This window comes from Chroicocephalus ridibundus, chromosome 1 (genome assembly GCF_963924245.1).
Source record: "Chroicocephalus ridibundus chromosome 1, bChrRid1.1, whole genome shotgun sequence".
In the NCBI taxonomy this organism is placed as follows: domain Eukaryota; kingdom Metazoa; phylum Chordata; class Aves; order Charadriiformes; family Laridae; genus Chroicocephalus; species Chroicocephalus ridibundus.
The window spans coordinates 43,457,656-43,464,490 of record NC_086284.1 but is presented as its reverse complement, the minus strand read 5'-3'; positions in this window follow the sequence as shown (position 1 = coordinate 43,464,490).

The window sequence follows — 6,835 nt, the reverse complement described above, 5'->3', positions numbered from 1 at the left end:
CCCTGAAGGACTCAGTCTAACATGCCTTTTAAGAATGAGCCCACCAGGAAGACCGAGCCCTGCACAACATGCAGCTGTATTTTTTCCTTTTAGAGTTCCAAAAATGGTCTTTATCTGTAGGTTAAAGGCTTATATATTTCTTTTCCATAGTTCATTTTTCTGTCCTTCTGTCTTTTTAAACTCATAGGGAAGAAACAGAAACTGAGTGCTTTGTCTGAATTTTGCTTGAATTAACCTGCTTTGTTTAAAAACTTCATACTTAGGCAGTATTTGTAGTAATGACCAAAAGTTTAAAAATTGCTCACATTCTTATGGAAGCGGTTCCACTATGAGTAAATATTTAAGAAGTGTTGAGTGGGACCTCAGTAGGATTCTGGGACAACATAGCAAAGCAGGATCAGCTATGGGGCATATCACGTTCCTCAGGATTTTATGCAGTAGGGTCTTGAAAAACCCCACAGTCTCTCTGGACAAAATACTCCACTGGTTTACCTCTTTCCTTACCATGAAAAGGTTTTTTCTTCTAGTAAATCTGATCCTTTCTTGATTTAGCTTACGCCTATTGCTTTTCACATCGTGCTTATACGATGTATTGGTGTGTCTATGTCTGGAGCTGTTTTCTTTCAAGTAATTTCACATAATTCTCTTAGAGTACTGTCAAGCAGACAATTGAATTAGCAGGACTGAAAGGTAGCACCAGTTTCCCGATCAGGACACAAAGCAGTAAGGAATTTCTTATGCTGGCTCTGCCAAAAATAAATCTATAGTCTTCGAATGAATTCAGGTCCACACAGAAATCTCAGAGTGCCTTTACACTGGTCATTCTTAATGTCTGCCTTTAGATATAATTTTATCTTTTGTATCCACCCATCATTTTTCATCAAAATGCCAGAGACTCCTTTTTTTGAAACTTTTTTTTTTACACTATGTTTACAAAAGTTTGTGCATTCTCAGGCTATGTAGTTGTCGTTGTCCTATAATGTTATGTGTTAGGAATTTAATACTTAACATACAGAAGATTCCTTTCTTCATGCTTTTACATTCACAGTGGAATACGCAGACTGGAAAACATAAACTACAAATAAGCATCGCTGCCCTGTAACTTAAAATGAAATCCTAGTTTTCACAGTCCCTCTAGACTCACTATGCCAAAAGCTGAGATTTCACTAAGGTTCTTATTACACTAAGTAACCTCCACTTCTGCAGATGTCATTGTGCAATGTCATTTGGTTGTGCTCTGTCCGGTAGTATTCTGCTTACCTAAGAGTTTTGTTATTTTTTCTTTTTTTTTTTTTTTCCTTTTTTCTCCCTAATGTATTTCCACCTTTTCTATCTTCTTATAAAAGCACTTACAATTTACTGGGTATTCTAATTGAAGTGAAAGGCACTTGTTTGCACTTAAAAATAGCTTTCAGTGAATTTGTCATGTACTGGTAATAGAAGAATCATCTTTCAGTTATTAGTGCTGCAGAATAAACCTATGGTTAATACCTTATTTACACAAACTGAAGACTTTTGTATCCATGTTTGGCGACCTTGAAGCTGCATTGTGTTCAGTGCCCTTTTTATAACCTTAATTACCAGCGAATACAGAGCTTTAAAGAAAGACTAACATTTCACTTTAACATCCACAATAATCTATTATAAAGCCAGCTAAGCCAGTCCCCAAATACAGAGAAATGTTATTACATGCTCAGCTAGCTGTCAAGGGGCCATGAGTCAGTGGCTTACAGTTATCAAAAGTAACAAGGTTGTTCAGAATTTCCTCCAACAAAGCCAGCTAGCTTATGAAGGGATTAAGCTCTCTTTGATTAGAACAACCGGAACACATTCTGCCCATTTAATTAGCATTTCCTTTTGCTTGGTTTAGGTTGGTAATTTGACACTCTTACTAGCCAATGCAAGAAAAACTTGCATTTTTGCCATAGCCACGAGTATTAAAGCAGTGGTATATTAGCATGCACTAGCTAAAATGTGAGCAATCTCAGAGATTATGTTCAAAATTCTATGAAAATCCCAAGGGCATAATGTCAATAGACACAGTGTAACAACATACGAATGCAATGTGTGACAGCAGACTCCATAAGCCTTTAGGCACAGTATATTGCCCTGAGGCAACAGTCTTTCTACCTTCTATCCTAGACAACCAAAAATGTTTTATGTCAGCTTTATTGATATTTTAGAGGTTTACATGTTAATTTCTAACTTCAGGCAAGTCAGTCATAGCAACCTCTGTTTGCACCGGTGAAGAAATGAGTGAAAAATATGTTCAAAAAATGAAGTGAAATGAAATGATATGAAGAGAGTTCAGCATGGAAAAATCATCCTTGACATATTGAAAAGAACGATAAAAGGGTATTTTATTGGAACACAAGTACAGGTATCTTGATTTTGGGTTGCCTGCCCTCACCCTTCCCCTGTCCTACCTCTGTCTGCCCTGATACCTCAGTGTTGATTTGTATTTGATGAAGACTAAGGAAATGACAGTGACCAATGTGCTCTCCAGACTTCAGTTAGTTATGCAAAAGTCTAAATGTTATACTGAATAATTACTGAGTGAAATGTTTGTCAATGTTTTGCAAGTTACCTACTTTAATTGACATGGATTTAAAATAAACCCCACTGTACGTTGCTCTTTTTTGCCTCAAATCAACGGCTTAAACGTGTACTTGGGAGCGTCCTCCTGCTCTCCTCCACATCCTGTCCTTCCCTCCTTTCTTCTTTCCTTCTTTCTATACAATATTAAGTGCAAAAAAATCTTTTTTTTTTCAGCACAAGCAGTGGTGACAGTCAGATAAGGCTGTCTTGTGTTTCAAGAGCAGCTGCTCATCTACTTTCCACCCCACCCTCAGATCTGCCCTGCGATCTGCTTGTGTAATCACCCCCTAACTCAGTTCAATCAAAATTATGTGTGTTAGGGAAGCTCTAACTTCTAAAGAGTTTGAGCTAACCAAGATCCTGAAATAAAATATTTTGTTTTACGTAAATTTACTATTCTTATTTATTTTGAAAATAAGTAATTAAAGTCAATAAAATATTCAAATTTTACTTTTATTTTCTTTATTTCTTATTCCTAAAAGTACAAAAGTAGCATAGGATCTCATTTATTACATAACCTTCTGCTAGAGCACTAATCAACTAATTTGAATATATAGAACATTTTTTTTTTTATAAAATATCTGAAACATTTGATTTGCAGATCAAGGGGAATTAGATTCAACGTATTGCCTCCTAAAGCTATTATTATGTCTCCTGTCACCTCTTCACTGTCCAGCAGTGGATGATTAAGCTAGAAAATATAGCCCATATTTAAAAAAAAAATTAGATCTTCATTTTCTCTTCACTCCAGGATTTTGGACTCACTAGAAATGGATAAGGAAACTTAGTTACCACTCCTCTCAAGTTTTGTAAGTTGGTACCGTTTTCTAAGAGCAGCAGAGCTGATTACTTGATGTCTCATAGTATTAGATTTACTAAAGACTGCTGGGAATTACATAAAGTAGCCTGGGTTTTGTCCGTTGGCTTTTTACTTTAAATGCTTTGTCTCTTATTGGGTTATTAGCCTGCCTACAGGCAGGAAGCAGTGTAAATTACTTTAAAAATCAGTAGTTGAAACTACTCTTCTCTTAGCACAGCTCTTGCCCCTTTCCACGGTCTGCATTTTTGTGTGACCCAATCTATTCTGCCTGACAGAAACATTCAAAGGACATACTTGAAGTTTGGTTTTCAGACCTCTACAATGTCCTAAATCATTTTATAAGCTAAATTGTGCATGCCTAAAAAATCCACATTCTAACAAACAAATCCAATCCATTTTTCAGGATAGCATTTAAAAACCAAAACCAAAACCAACAAAAATATTCAATATGGAGAATATTTCTGGAGATTAAAAAAAGGAAAATTATTTGCCATTGAGAATGAATAACCTGCAGAGAGCTGATCAATGTAGTTTTTTGGATTAAGAAGAATCTCTGCTTTCATGAAAGAAAGAATTTTGTTTCAGGTTGCCTGTCAAAAATAAAATCCCTTACAATGATCTATGAAATGCCACTATAATGATTTTTCTCCTTGATGTGTATTTTTAAAAGATGATGGACATGTTTTATTTTGGGGTTAATAGTTTAAGTCACATGCTTCATTGTAGTCTTTTTGTAACTTGATTTGCTGTTTCTTGTTTTCCAGTTTTAGGGTTGTTTTTTTTAATGCATCTTGGGATGTAAAAATCATTTGAAAATGATAAACCGCTTAATTCCAGATCGACACTTTTAAAAAGAATTTTTCTTGAAGGACAAGATAAAATGAAATTAAGTGAAATAATTTCTCTTTTCTCTTTTTTTTATAGAGGATGTTAAGACATTTAATGTTCTATGAAATAATATTTTTTATATTATGATTATGTAGTATATGATTAACATAGAATTAAAGTAATTAAATGGAAGATATTAGGTAGCCATCTTGTTTCAAGAACATTACTACAGAAACAACCCAGATAAGTTGTTGTAGTAAAGATAAAGATAACAGATGACATTTCCAGGAAACTGGAAAAAACAAAAAATACTCATGGATATATCCAGAATGTGAGGAGAGGTAAAAAAGACAGGATATCACTGTTTTTTATGCAGTTTCTTAGACAGACAAGTTCTTTCATACAACAGGATGAAATACTGTGAAAGTACAGAGAAATGCTGTGAAAAATACTGTTTGATTTCTCTTTTATGTGTGCCATGAACACCTAATAAAGAATTAATTACACAAAAAGGAAGGGTACACTTGTCACTTGCTGGTATGACTAGAATAACACTTTGATTCCATCTGTAATTCTACACACATCAGATTAAAAAAAAAAAAAAGAAAAAGGTGGAGTAGCAGCTAGTAAACAAATTGCCTGGGAATGATTCAATTGTGAGGATACTTTGCTTGTGTCCCACACGCCCATGTGTGCATAGACAGACATAGCGTGCACACAGACACACATACATTTGTGTGTGTTTATGATCACACACACACATATATATACTACAGAGATAAATACAAGGAGACTCTTCACTACAGGTGGAAATATTTGTATATCTTATCAGATACCTGCTTCTGCTCAGCTGTTGTCAGATGATTATTCATTTGCCTTATTGATGCAAACAACGCAATTTCAGGATAAACTAATAAAAGTTTCTGTGTTTATATTAGCTATTCATAGCTGAACAACAAGAGAAGGGAAAATATCCATGATTAGGCTGTGTTGATGTAATTCAGTCTTCCAGGTTGACTTTCTCGTTCCTCTGTAGGGGAAAATTTTAAGAACATACTTCTTTTTTTCTACTAGCTATTCAGAAATTCAAAGTGTGGGGGTTTTTTTCAGTTGTGAATCTAGATTTTTCTTTAGTTTTGAAGGAGGTAAGACTTTGGGTTTTCAATTAAGCTTATTAGAGATAAGCTTCAGCTGTAAGCTAAATAAACATACACTACAGCACTCTGGAGTCTGTGCATATGATAGAAATGCAGGGATACAAAGGAAAAGGGCTGACATTAGAGCCATGTGTAATGACTGCTAAATGAAGGAGAATGGAAAGGAGCCATTTAAAGTCAAAACAATATATCCCTGCTTTAAGACAAAATGTAGAACACATTTTTTTGTTAACACAGTTCATAACATATGACTAGATGTTTGATATACTTATTTATTGATGTATTCATTTATTGTACATTGCATGTACAACAAATAATGCTAATTAAATTATGCCTGATCAAATTAATTTGATTGGTGAGGGGGGGAACTGACATGGTTTTCTTGGGAATGCTGTAAAAGCTCTGCAGAATGAAAGCAAAACTTTTTTTTTATTTAGGCAGAATAGAGGAGCCCCTTATATCAGAAAAAGTTCAAAGCAAAGTTTATCATAAAAGATGTCTCCTTCTACTTGTTTTATATGATACTGATATTGAGAAAGGATGTGAATATTTAAAAGGAATGCATCATTACAGAATACTTCTGAAATAACTTTAGTTTAATAATAATATAGATTCAAACTGGGAAATGCATACTACAATAATGAGACTGTTTAAGGGCCTGATAAGATGTTGAGTATTTCAGCTATGGTTAGTTTTATATGAATATTTAAAGATGCACAAATATGTTTGGATTACATTACAAAGTGACTTTTATTAGCCAGTCATCAAACAATATTCATGAAAACACAGATACGATTGTTTCTTTAAATTTTCCTCTTTCGTATGATACTTAACTTGCTGGTATTCCGTAGGTGCTAGGATGAGCTACAATAGCTATCAAATTCTAAATTGTAACCTGCAATTTGTGTGGCTCAGTATGCAATGAATTTGGAAAAAAAAACCAAAAAATAACAAAAAAGGAAAGCCTGTTTTTAAGTACCTATAAAATTCTATCTGAGCACAACAGCAGATTTTTCATAATAGTTGTTCACAGACTTTAGAGATTTTTTTCAAACTGCAGACAGTTCAAATAAAAGAATTAATTCCACTGTAGTTAAGATAAATTCAAATTGAATCATATAATGATTGCATTATTCTTCTTGTTACACATTTTTAGTGATAAATTGTGTAGAAAGTGGTGTAAGTGTAGTACACTGGTTGACTCCTTGAATTAATTTTGTCAAAAAAGGAGTGCTTTGCAAACAAATCTCATGCAAACTCTTTTTTCGAAAGCTCAAATACATATTGATAGAATTTATTCCACTGATGTAAAATGCTCCTGTTAGCTACAAATTTGGCAAGAATCAAAACTGCCCAGATGCTACTTAGGGTAATAATCCTGTGGTATTGGTAGTCTGTCAGAAAAAAGAAAGAATTACAAAGCTCACACGAG